Here is a 14,204-nt window from a genome sequence, read left to right as displayed (position 1 = left end):
TGCTGCTGTGTGTTTATAATGAACACCTCAAGACGACAAAAAAGAGAAAAAGAAAATTCTGAAAATTTACATAAGTTTTCTAACTTCCTGCAACTGATCAGTTGAATAACACTGGAAGGCCAGGACGTGCTTGCAAAATGAATCAAACTCTTCAATGCGGCAATCAGGAAACAGCGCCTTCATGCAATTTTAAACATCAAGATCATCCACTTCGTTCTGTAAAAAGAACAGCATGTAAAACCATTTAATGCTTTGATTAACTGACATAATGTAATCTCTGCAGGGTTTTCCACATAAAGAGAAAAGTATAGGAAATTGTTTGATTTATTATCATCCGGAATTTCAGTTTCCAGGGAAAATTTAGTCCCTGAGGATGATGTGTCACCTCTATGACAGAACTAAAAGCTTTGAATTAATATACAAAGGTAAAAGCAAATCCAATATACCTTGTCACTGGTGATTAATGTTAAGCATGTCGTTCATCGTGAGTTTGCTGCAAGTTAATTAGAATGAACAGCCACCAGTCAAATATTTTGTGTATCAATGTCAATAGAAGTAGAGTTTTGCCATGCTAGTGATGGGAATAGTATCGTAACAGTTTAATATGTGACTTATTTCTCTTTCAATATTGATCCTGCTTAAAGCATTGAAAAAGTTTGATTAGATTTTGGAGCTAGTTTTGGAACCAGTTCTTAGTTGAACATTGTACTTAAATTGCAGTTTTTGTTTTAATTGGTTCTTCTCCATTAGGTCCTGAATAGAAAAACAATGTTTCTACCAACTGCATAAAGAATCTACCAATACAAGTTCTTCCAAAATACATATACACATAGTTAAAAGTAAATTTTATTATCAAAGTACATTTGTGTCACCAAATACAAACCTGAGATTCATTTTCATGTGAGCACACTCAACAAATCTGAAGGATCATAAATATAACAGAATCAATGAAAATGCACCCAACCAGGGCATTCAACCAGAGTGGAGAAGACAACAAACTGCGCAAATACAAAAAAAAGAAACAATAATAATAAATAAATAAACAATAAATATCATGATCATGAGATGAAGAGTCCTTGAAAGTGTGTTCATAGGTTGTGGGACCAGTTCAATAATGGGGAAAGTGAAGTTGAGTGAAGTTATACCCTTTGGTTCTAGTGGTGGTTGAGGGGTAGTAACTATTCCTGAACCTGGTATTGTGAGTCCTAAGGCTCTTGTACATTTTGCCTGATTGCAGCAGCAAGAAGAGAGCATGACCTGAGTGGTGGGGGTCGCTGATGATGGCTTCTGTTTTCCTGCCTCAGCTTTTCATGTAGATGTGCTCAATGGCCCATGATGAACTGGGCAGTATCACTACTTTTTGTAGGATTTTCCATTCAAGGGCATTGATGTTTCCATACCAGATCGTGATGCAGCCATTCAATATACTCTCCACTAAACAGCAATAGAAGTTTTTCAAAGTTTTAGATCTCATGCCAAATCTTTGCAAACTTCTAAGGAAGTAGAGACACTGCCGTGCTTTCTTCATAATTGCACCTCTGTGCTGGGCTCAGGGCAGGTCCTCTGAAATAATAACGTCTAGGAATTTAAAGTTGCTGACCAACGACCCAGTCCTCCAAAGAGGAGTGGCTCATGGGCCTCTGGTTTCCTTCTCTTGACGTCTATAATCAGCTCCTTAGTCTTGCTGACATTGAATAGAAGGTTGTTGTTATGATACCATCCAGCCAGATCTTCAATCTCCCTCATACATGCTGATTCAATACAATCTTTGATTTGGTCTACATCAGTGGTGTCTACAGAAAACTTGAATATGACAGACAAGGGGACGAAGCACACAACCTTGTGGTGCATCTGTGCTGTTGCTGTCACAACCACGGGTTTGGCTGTGAGGTAGATATGGCAATTGCGCTTGTGAATTTGCACTGTCAGCTAATTATTATTTAATTGTGATAGGATTTAACTCCATACTTGTCGTCATAGTGCTTGTTGAGACTTGGACAGAGCACTGCAATGCTTCACTGCCTGTTTGCTTTCAGCCTTCCCAGAGAAATTAGACTTTTGAATCTAATGTAGTCGTAGTATAGGCTTCGTTTCCCATTTGAAAGTTTTAGTTAACAGCCTTATTTGGCTTAGCGTTCATTGTTTATTTTCCCTTTAACACTGTTTACAATAAAGTTTGTGAACTATCAACCTGCTTCAGTGTCTCTCACTCTGCGCTTGGGCCATATCCAAACCTGGTAACAGTTGGAAATCGTCGAGGAGATGCTGTTGCCATTTCAAGTTGACTGGGGTCTGCAACTGAGGAAATCCATGATCCAAATGCAAAAAGAGGTATTGAGGGCAAGGTCTTGAAGCTTATTGTTTAGTTTTCAGAGGATAATGGGATTGAATGCTGAGCTGTAGTTAATAAAGAGCATCCAGATGTATGTATTGTTGCTGTCCAGATGTTCCAGGGTTGAGTGAAGAGCCATTGAGATGGCATCTACTGTGAACATGTTGCTCTGGTAGGCAAATTGGAGTGGATCCAAGTCCCTTCTCAGGCAGAATTTGATATGTTTCATCACCAACTTCTCAAAACATTTTATCACTGTGGATGTAAGTGCTACTGGGCAATTCACCCTGCTCTCGAGCACCGGTATAACTGAAGCCTATTTGAAACAGATGTGTAGCACACACTGACAAAGTGAGAGGTTAAAGACTCAGTGAACACACCAGCCAGTTGATCAGCACAGGACTTTAGTACGTGGTCAGGTATCCCATCTAGGCCAGATGCTTCATGTGGGTTCACCCTCCTGATGGTTTTTAGGCTGTGATGGTTCCTCCATGTTTTGGTGGTCACAGCAAACACAGAAGGCATTAAGCTCATCCAGAAGCAAAGCTCTGCTGTCTCAAACGTCGCTTGATTAAACTTTGTAAGAGGTGATAGTATTCAATCTCTGCCAAAACTGTTGATTATGCTTCATTGATTCAAGTTTGCTCTGGAATGGCAACTTTGCATGTGAAATTGCTTTCTGGAGATCATGCCTGGAACTCTTGTAAAGAGAGAGACAGACAGACAGACAGAGACAGATAGAGAGAAAGAAAGAGAGAGACAGAGTCAGAGACATAGAGAAAGAGATATGTAACTCTCTCAAATAAAGTTAATAGTTCATCTTGAGCTATTATGGTCTTCCTAAACTTGCAGCATATTAGCAATTACAAACGTCAAAACGTTAGGATTGTATGTCTTATATTTACTTTGATAATATTCTTGAATGTGTTATTACATCTCCCTAAACTTTCCTCCTTCTAAACTCTTGAATTTGAATTCCTTATTACCTAGTTTACCTTAGGTGCTTGAATATCTCTAAGATATTTTGCACTTATTTTTATATTATAATATTGCAGCATTTTAATTTTACTTCACAACCAAACAGAGCTAAACCTGGGAAATCAAAGTTCATTTATATTGAGTACTAACCAAATTCACTTACCCAGTGGGATTGAAAATATCGAGCAACAAGAGGCACATAGTCATACAGCAGAGAAATAGGCCCTCAGACCCGACTCACCCTACCTGAGGGTTATTCCCATTTGTCTGCATTTGCCGCATATCCTTCCAAATCTTTCCTATCAATGCACTTATCTAAATGTCCTTTGAATGTTATAATTGCACCTGCCTCTAATATCTACTCTAGCAGCTCATTCTGTATACCCACCATCCCCTGTATTCTTTCCTTTCTCACTTTAAACCTTTGACTTCTGATTTTGGATTGTTCCTGGCAACAGCCTTGTGGCTTTTTTCTGAACCCCTTTCAGCTTATTAACATCGTTCCTATAGTTGGGTGATCAGTCATGTACAGAACAGCCAACGTCTTGTATATCTATAACATGACATCCCAGCTCTTTGACTCAATGCTTTGACCAATGAAGACAACAGATATCCTCTTCACTACCCTGTTCACTTTCAGAGAACAATATCTCTTTGTTCTACAACACCTAAACATATTTATTTTCAGTGGAAGTCCTGTCATGGTTTAATTTTCCAAAATACAAACTCTGCACTTGTCTAGGTAAAAGTTTATCAGTCATTCATTGGTCTACTTCCACAGATATTTGAACTCCTGCTGTAAATGTAGACAATTGTCTTTACTGTCCACAATGCCACCAGTTTTGATGTCAATTTTGATGAATTTTGAACAAGAGGGGACCTACTGCAGGTACCTGAGGCACCCGATTGGAATTGGCCCTCTGATCTGAAAAATAACTCTCCACTACCACCCCCTGACCTCTACCAACATGCCAACATCGTATCCAAAAGGTTATCATTTCCTGTACCCCAGGTGATCTAACCTTATGAACTCGGCTACCATGAGTGACCCTGTTAAGGGCCTTCCTAAAGTCCACGTAGGCAATGTCTATTGAACTGCCCTCATCAGTCCTCTTAGTCACCTCTTCAAGGAATTGAATTCAGTTTGTGAGACATGATTTCCCACGCACAAAGCCATGCTGCTGATAAGTATGTGTGGGCTGTACTTTGTCTTGTAATAGTCATTAGTATCCCAAAGCCCTCATGTTTGAAATTCTCATCCTTGCCAATAATAATGAATAGAAAATCATGTCTAAAGTAATTGCTAATTGATATTTGTACTTGTTTTCCCTCCACAAATCCCGCCTGACCTGAAGACTATGTCACATTTACTTACAACACAGAAGGAGAGCACTTGGCCCAACTGGGTCCATGTCTGCTTTCAGAGCAATCCCATTGGCCTGTATAATCTATTCTTTCCCACTCATATTCCACAACTCCTTCCTTCCACCACCCTCCTCCCCCACACTCCACAAGATTCTGCTGCTCCCCCTAACCAGGGGCAACTTAGAATGACAAAGTAACCTCCCAACGTGCATGCCTTTGCGATGTGGAAAGAAACTAGAGCACCTGTTTCTTATAGGGATAATGTGTAAACTCCAAATAGAGAGAGCCTGAGATCAGGATTCTACCCAAATCCCTGAAGCCGGGAGCAGCTCCACCAGCCCAGAATCCTTGCCAGATGAGATATCTCCCCCTGCCATCCCCCCATCATTTATAAAATCCCTCTCATTTTAGTTCTGGATTCCATTGTGTCAGCACAAAGACAATTAATTAGAATTCATGGATTAAATCTGAATAACAGCTGGTAAGAATGAGAAAATTCTTACAGTATATATAGCTGGAGCGCTAAGACTTTTGCAAAGTACTGTATTTGCTAACCTGGAATGGAAAGCAAATTTATTAATGTGGCAGGAGCAAAGTATGGTGGGATTGGTGAGGGTGGAGGAGTGTGGAACAGGGCACAGGGAAGGGGTGCCAGTGGCAAGGGGTGGTCTGGCTGTAGACACACACAGCCCAGAGACACCAGGAAAGATCATTTGACTCCAAATAATTGGTTTATTGATCATTACAGAACATTTCTCTGCGCTTCCCACTCCCTTCCCCTTTTCTTCAGCTTTTCCCAACCATGTTTCCCCTCTCCCTGCCCCCTTCCCACTCTCAGTCCACAATAGAGACCCATGTCAGAATCGGGTTTAATTATCACTCACATATGCCATGAAATTTGTTTTGTTTTGTGACAGCAGGACAGTGCAACACATAAAATTACTACAGTACTGTGCAAAAGTCTTAGGAACCCTAGTTAAATAGACTGTATATGCAAGTGCCTAAGACCTTTGCACAGTACTGTATTTTGCAACATTTTTAAAATCACATAAGACCTAAATGGTTAAATATTTGTAATGAAATTACACTGGCTCATTCTGCTCCTGACATTTCCCAGCAGCTCTGGGGGTGGGTTAATGGTTTATATTCTCATTTCTATTGCAGCGCTGTTAATCATTCAGAAGTCATTGCCATCCGTGGGGTAAGACAAGCTGGAAGAGTATCAATGATTCTTTATTCACTGAGAACTGAAGAAGCTTTTCAGATTCAGCAAAATGATTGAGGTTTTATCGCTGCTGGTAGTCAAGGCATTGAATGAGCATTTAACTACAGTATCACCAGGAGCTGACATATACTTAATCAGATACAATCTGCAAACTCGCTTACACGTTCTGGTGAGTTTACCAATGGTTCCAGTAAAATACAATGACAACTTAGCTGCACTTTATTTGTTGATTTGTGGAAACGTGTGACAAAGTCATTCATTAAATATGTATGGTATTTATTAGATGAACTGTTCTTAAAATAGACAGGGCACAGATGTAAATTTGCATAATTCACCCAAGCACCAATAATCCGAAAAACTGGCAAATGGAAAATATCAATCCACGTGAAAGTAAATAACGTGATGCTGATCAGGTCACATTTTGGCTTTGATCGAGTTTGAATAAACTATTTTGTAAAGATCAGAAATTATTACACCATTTACAGGTAGGAAAGAGGAAATAATCCCTTCCAAGACAGATTAACAAAGAATTGATGATGAAATTGCCAGTGGTGAATTTCCTCCAGCTGCTCCGGTTTCCTCTCACATTCCAAGGATGGAGGAGTTAATATGTCCCATGGGTATAATTGGGCAGTGTGTGCTCATCGGGCCAGGAGGGCCTATTACTTGTACAGCAGAAGAACACAATCTGTGCTGTATCTCTAAACGAAACAACTATAATGGCTAGACCTGTAAGTTACATCATCACAGTATAAAATAACTTTGAAGCTTAGACTTCACTTCAATTCACTAAATATTTGGCAGTGACAAAGTTAGCACTGACAACCGGAGTAGAAATTCTCCCCTAACGTATGTCACACCAACTATTTTATGATCTTATTCCATTTTATTTATATTTTAAACTATTTTAGCCTCAGATGGAAATCTGAGCTTTCAGCACACACGTATTAATAGTGGCAAGATGTTATTTTATTGCAAGAGATGGCTTAATTTCAAAAGATTGGCCTAATACTAATAGATCTACAAACATTATTTCAGAGTTCTGAATGGATGGCCAGAGATAATACATTCATTTAGAGCAGGGGTTCCCAACTTTTTTATACCATGGAGGCTTACTATTGATCAAGGGGTCCATGGACCCTAGGCTGGCATCCCTTGATTTAGAGTGTGATTACGATATACTTAATGAATGGGCCATGTTGTTATCTACCATTGTTGCTGTATTCAAAACTTGATCCATAAATATGCCTTAATTTCTCCCTATACATTCTGCATTGTAGATAGTTTCTATTGTGATACTTTGTAGCAATGGAAGCCTAATAATTTAACCATTAGACTTTAATCATCACTGCCTGGGAGATCAAGCTAGGGATGGGAGTTCGCTGCTCACCAAAGCCATTGGGTGTTAATCCCATCTACTAAAGTCAAGAAGCTTTTGTAAAAGACAGTGGATTCATGCTGCCAAGTTACAAAAACTATTTTTGATATGCATTAATATCTTATATGCATATGAATCAATATCCCAAGGGTTGATCTTTCATTTTGTTTTGATCTCTGATCAGACACTGACTACATAGTTAGGATTCATCTAATCTATTGTTTATATACTGTATTTATTTTCATGATATGTACATCACTGGCAAGTTCAAACTTTATTGCCGTTCCTACTTGCCCTTGAGGAGATGGTTGTGGGTTGCCTTTGTAAACAGTTGGTGTCCTTCCGGTGAAGGAACCCCTACTCTGCTGCTCGCTGGCATTTAGCCCCACCAAGGATAAAGGAATGGTGATATATTTCCAGAGCAAGAAGGTGTGTGGCTTGCAGGGGAACTTGCAGATGGAGGTGTTTCCATGCATTATTTTCTTCTTGATGGTGATATTGAGTAAAATATGATGGTGAGTAAAATGGCATGCGCAGCAGCCATGGTGTGCTTGTAGTGGAGCAAATGATGATTTGGTTGTTTGGTGGGGTGCCAATCAAATGGGCTGCTTTGACCTGGATCTACACCTATTTAGTTCTACACTAAACCAGGCAAATGGATAATATGCCATCCTGCTTCTAATTTGTACCTTCCAGATGGTGGAAAAGACTTGGGGTGTCAGCAAGTGAGTCATTTTCACAGAGGCAACGCAGAGCTGCTTTTTTTGAAGAACTCTGGTTCAATCCTGATCTCAGGTGCTATCTGTGTGAAATTTGCACATTCTCACTTTAGTTGCAATAGTTCAGTTTCCTCCGTATCCCAAACAGATGCTTGTCTGTGTGTTTGTGTGTATAGATAGAATCAGTGAAATTTGATGGGCAAGGGGAAAGTACTGATTACTGGGAAATAACTGGGGGAATTAGGTTGCTCTGAGAGCTGGCATTGACTCATTGGGCTGAATAGCATCCTTCTACAGTTTGGGAAGTGGGGTATCCAACTGACCTGTTCTTGTAGCCATGTTTATACAGCAGATCCAATTGAATTTCTGGTCAGTTGTGATCTCCAGGATATCGATGGTGGAGGATTCTGGCAGTTGTGAAGCCATTGAATATCAAGGGAGTGCAGTTAGACTTTTCCTCGTTGGTCATTGTTCATTGCTAATTTTGTGGCAGTGATTGTTACTTGCCGCTTACCAACCGTACCTGAATGCTCTCTAGATCTTGCGGCGTTCACACAAGTCGTGATGGCATTGGGTCTGCTGACCACAGAGGGCTAAGCTCAAGTGAAAACATTAGGCACAGTCCGATATAAACAGCTATGAGTACACTAACTCAAGGGAGGTTAAATGGCACCAGTGGCCAATGCAACTAATGGGAATGTCCTGCAGACAGTTCACAAGACTACTTCTTCTAATCTTTCTTTTTAATATACTGTACTTCTACTACTAATCTGTGTGCGATTGGAGCCTGTAATCTACATTTTGATGAAGTGTTTCACAGCCAACTGAGTGACTGGCACTTTTGTTGTCTCAGAGGAATTTTGGTGTGGCTGAGAGCAAGATTCAGAACAGAGTGTGTGACCTAATGGTGGAGTGCGAACCCTTCAACAACTCCAACTCTCTACCAACTTGACAATTAAAGCACTGAACAAGATTGAAATCAAGGCGGATGAGAGCGGAAGGTGAGTGGGTGTTCAGCATCGTCCGCCGGTATTTGATCAGTCTCTCTCGTTGTTGCTGGAGGAAGCTTTGGTCAGCGTGGTTTGTGGATTGGACTCATTTTCAGAGGACTCTGCAGTTCATGTTATATGAGTTTTTGATTCCTGGTTACTCCTTTTTTTTATTGTTGTTTTGCATGATTTTGATTGGGGTAGAACAACACAGCACTAAATTGAACTGAATTGAACGTTCCTATACTGTTACAAGGGCTGCGTGGTTTGATATTTAATATTCTGTGTGTTATTCACTCATTTTTTTGCCTTTTTTTACATTAGCTGTTTGATGTTTTCTTTGAACTGGTTCCATGATATTTCTTTATTTCATGGTTTCTGTGGTAAGACATATACTGCATACGTACTTGGATAATAAATGTATTTTGAATCTTCGAATCTTTATAATGTAACTACCCAATCTTCAAAGACTCATTTAGCTGCCAATGCCCTCTATTTGAGCGGTGGGTCCCACCTTTAACAAGAAGATACTTCCAGCTAACAACGTAGTTTAAAATGCGTTCAATTATTTTCATTGATACTCATTTTAATCCAAATAGCATTCTTAAAACACATTTAAAACTCAGACAATTTCTATCTTATAAATGACTTCCAAACTACAAACCATTTCTAAAGCCCAAAGGATTTCCAAAAGACGGGGACAACTTCTAACAACTAAAAGTATATAGCCCCAAGTCACAGATAAGCTATCGTAGGAATCAAAGGGAGAGGAACGGATTCCAATTCACCCCATATTTCTGTCATTCTTTTTGATGTTTCTGGAGTATTCCTAATAAGACAGAACTGCTCTCTAAATTTGTACTGACTTTTTGTGTGGCTTCACACACATGCGATATTCTTTCAGATACCCCTTTACATAAATACTCTAAAAGTTTCTGGAGACAGGGATCCCAGGTACCCACAATGCTGTGAAGCTGACTCCATGACTATACAAACTTTCCAACTATGAACAGATCAGCTATTTTATATGCTAAGTGATATTATCTATCTAGTCTGCAAGCTTCCTTGAACTAAACAAATCAACCCTGCTTTGTCTGTTTTAAAACAAGTCACATTAAATATCTCATTGTCTTATACAGCAACTTCTTCAGCAATAGGCCCGGGTACTGTTGTCAAAGGCAGATCGACCCGATGCAATAGCGCAAGGTACCACGAATTCAATGAAACCATAAAACAAGCGATACTTCGTCAAACTTCACTTTTTACTCATGGCATGCTATGGGGGAAGTTACAGACTGATCTCCCAAAGAGACAGTCAGGACACTGCCCTCCCCCCAAACACAATTCCACACAACTTATAACATTGATCATTACAAGAAATATTATACTTGTGCGAGTTAATACAGTTTTAGAAGTTTTGATCACATGCTAAGATGCAATTAGATGTAAAATCATAATTGGTTAGTTATAATTATTTCTGCCAAGGCCAGCTTGGATACAATCTCAGTTCCTCATATTGGCACCTCCCCTTGACACTTCCCCTTCTCTCAAACGTTCTGTCCCATATTTAGTTATACCTTGAGACGCCCCTTCAGTCATTCTATACCTACATTTAGTTATGCTTAGCACTTTCAGAGAACAATGCCTAGTGCGTCACCTGTTGCCAGGTAGAATTTCTGCTCAGTAACATAAAGTACCTATAAGACAATTGATCATAAGCTAATTATACCCTTAATCCATTCCCCCATCTACCCATCCCTGTACCTAAGTTTACCTTTCCCTTCATCACTGTGACCAGCATCCTCTGCCAAAGACAGTGCTTGTATGCAAAGCTGTATTTTAAACTCCAATCTGATTACTGTTTTCCATTTACATTAAGACTTGCTCTTATTTATGACCAGAAGCTAAACAAAGATAATTGCTTAGAAGTTGAGCTTATTCAAAAATGATAGTATGATCTTTACAAGAGGCAGGTGTTGTGTTTAGAAAGCTGAGATTGGCAAATAGCAAGGCTCCCTGGGTCATAGACAGTGAATATCCATCACATTGTATTTTTCATTTGATTGGTCTTGTCTGAATTTACCACCAATGTTTGATGTCACACCCAGTCAGGCACTGGCTTAGATAGAGGAACAGCTGACAGGCAGGAGACAACGAGTGGGAATACAAGGGGTCTTTTCTGGTTGGCTGCCAGTGACTAGTGGTGCTTCTTAGGGGTCAGTATTGGGACCACTACTTCTCACTTCGCTTGTCAATGAATTGGATAATGGAATTGATGGCATTATGGCAAAGTTTGCAGATGATACAAATCTTGGTGCTGAAAAAGCAATGTAATTGCAGCAGGACTTCAAGACATAAGACCATAAGACATAGGACCAGAATTAGGCTATTCAGCCCATTGGGTCTGCTCTGCCATTCCATCATGGCTGATCATAGATCCCACTCAATCCATACACCTTCCTTCTTGTCATATCCTTTGATGTCCTGACCGATCAGGAAATGATCAACCTGTGTTAGGAAATGTATGATAATGCATTTTGGTAAAAGGAACAATAGTGCAGACTATTATCTAAATGGGAGAAGGTTCAAACATCAGAGGTGCAGAGGGACTTAGGCGTCCTCGTGCCAGACTCTGAGAAGGTTAATTTACAGGTTAAGTCTGTGGTAAAGAAGGCAAATGCACTGTTGGCATTTATTTCAAGGGCAACAGAATATAAAAGCAAGGAGATAATGCTGACCCTTTATAAGTCAGGCCACACTTGGAGTATTGTCAACAGTTTTGGGCCCCACATCTCAGAAAGGTTGTGTTGTTATTGGAGAGAGTCCAGAGGAGGTTCAAGACGACAATGCTGGGAATGAAGAGGTTAATACATGAGGAGCATTTGGCAGCTTGGGGCCTGTACTCACTGGAATTTAGGAGAATGTGTGGGAATCTCATTGAAACTTCCCAAATGTTGAAAGGACTAGATAGGATGGATGTAGAGAGAATGTTTCCTATGGTGGGGGTATCCACAGCTAGAGGGCACAGCCTCACAATTGAGGGGCGATCTTTTAGAACAGAGGAAAGGAGGAATTTTTGTTTCAGCCAGAGAGTGGTGAATCTGTGCAATGCTCTGCTACAGACTGTGGTGGAGGCCAACTACGTGGGTATATTTAAGGCGGAAGCAGATCATTTCCTGATCAGTCAGGGCATCAAAGGATATGGCAAGAAGGCATGTGTATGGGCTTGAATAGGATCGGGAGCAGCCATAATGGAATGGTAGAGCAGACTCGATGGGCTGAATTCTGCTCCTATGTCTCATAGTCTTACGCCTTGAAGTCAAGAATAGTCACTCTCACATCACATCTGAAATGTAGCTCTTTGATCTATGTTTAGACAAGGTAGTGTGAAAATCGGGATGTAAGTTGTTTTAGCAAAACTCAAACAGGGCCTCAGCGAATCAGTAACTGGTAAGTAAGTGCAGCTGATGACACTGTTGACAAATGGTGCCAAGTCTAAGTCATTATATACATTGGAAAGATTACTTTTCTGTCTCAATCTTACTTTTGTTGATAAACACGTTCAGTCTAAACTTATTGGGTTAAAATTTAGGTCAAAGATCTACTTATGAAAAGTAGATCTACTTACACCTGGAACCCAACGGTAGATGCGAGGAGAGAGGGACATTTAAGGGACTCTTAGAGGGATACCTGGTTGAAAGAAAAATTGAGGGCTACATGGGAGGGAAGCGCGAGATTGAACTTAGAGGAGGTTAAAATGTCAGCACTATATCATGGCCCACAAGACCTGGATTTTGCTGTACTGTTCTATGTTCAATGATTTGTAACAAGAACAAACTATACGCAAATAACAGTGGATAATTTTTCTATTCAACTACCACCAAGCATGTACCAATTATGAGAACAAGTGATACAATTATACATTAACCTACGCTCAAAACGGAGTCACCGATTGAACAGGATACATCACAGATATGCTAAGTGAAGTAAAAGTTCCATTCTTTAAAAATGAACCTATAACTAAAACTCATTAAGCTTCTAAATTGTTTAGACTAAAAGAAAATGAAATTAAGTAGGCCAAATAAATATATACAGTCTCTTAAGATTCTAAAGTATGGTAATTTGGCAGTGACCTGACTCTATAGATGAATTCCTAACAAGATTCATTTATTACTTTAAAGAATTTTGATAAAGATGGTGAACTTTCATAAAGATTGTGACAGTTCATTTAAAATATAATAGGAAAACAGTCAATCATTTCACACACTCAATCTAAATGGAGTAATATAATATCTAGGGAGCTTAGAATTTAAATGATGCATATCATTAATTTATACAAGAGACCTGATTGTAACTCTCTAAAGACGTGGTTGTGTTTCTAGGCCAGAGTTTGATAATTAACTTGATTTGCCGCAAGTCTTGTTAAAAAAAAAGTGATCTAATAATTAAAAATATTTTCTGGGGCATATTGGATAAAGTCTTTAATTTCTTATTCAGATCAGTGTCTTATTGTTTAAATGAGTATGATATATTACCAAAATTACTACTTCCATGATATTATTTCAAAAATATTTTATTCTGATTGGTGAAATCAAAAATGTGGATAAGCTCTAAATCTAAAAAGTCTTGCATTACTTCAGGTCTGTAGTTCCAGCTCTGCAGTTCACTTCATTGACAAAGCCTTAATTGAAGAGTATCTCCTGTGGAGTATTTCTTGATTCCTCTTATATAACTTAGTAACAATAAGTGAAATGTTGCAGCATATTTAAAACTGAGCAAAATACTAGTCAAAAGAAGCAGCCAAAGAAAATTAAACACCTTCACCTTCATAAGAAGCTGTGAAAGAAAACAGCAAATGTTGGAAATCTTGAATAGCAGCAGAATATTTCAAACACAGAAGGAAGATTCATTAGATAAAATGCTCAAACATCATCTGATCAAATCAGCAGGATGGTACAAGGACTTAACAACTATTATTCAAGAGGGCTACTATTTAATCTGCAAATTTGGCAGCCTATTTTAGATATTGTAATATCTCTCAAATAACAGACTAGATGAAGAGTCAGTGAAACAGGCTGAAAGATTAATATTGGGCAGGCTTTGCACAGAACTCTGCTCCTCCTCAAAATGTGCCAGGGTACTTTTAATATCTGCATGAACTGGTATAAAGGATCTTGCTTTAACCTATGAATGAGAAATGTGGCATTTTCATAATTCT

The 14,204-nt window shown here is 39.2% G+C and overlaps 1 long non-coding RNA gene across 1 annotated transcript in view; it reads left to right on the top strand.

Moving 5' to 3' along the window:
* The first annotated feature begins 2,245 nt into the window (after positions 1-2,245).
* Positions 2,246-14,204, top strand: part of LOC132398588 (uncharacterized) — a 31,935-nt gene continuing 19,976 nt past the window's right edge. Inside the window, exons 1-3 of the long non-coding RNA XR_009513704.1 lie at positions 2,246-2,331; positions 5,840-6,069; positions 8,851-8,998. This is a non-coding gene — a long non-coding RNA (uncharacterized LOC132398588). The remainder of the gene's footprint in view (positions 2,332-5,839; positions 6,070-8,850; positions 8,999-14,204) is intronic.

Source organism: Hypanus sabinus, chromosome 8, assembly GCF_030144855.1.
Source record: "Hypanus sabinus isolate sHypSab1 chromosome 8, sHypSab1.hap1, whole genome shotgun sequence".
NCBI classification, from domain to species: Eukaryota; Metazoa; Chordata; class Chondrichthyes; order Myliobatiformes; family Dasyatidae; genus Hypanus; species Hypanus sabinus.
The sequence above is the reverse complement of the archived record's forward strand: the minus strand, read 5'-3'. Positions and strand labels throughout refer to the sequence as shown.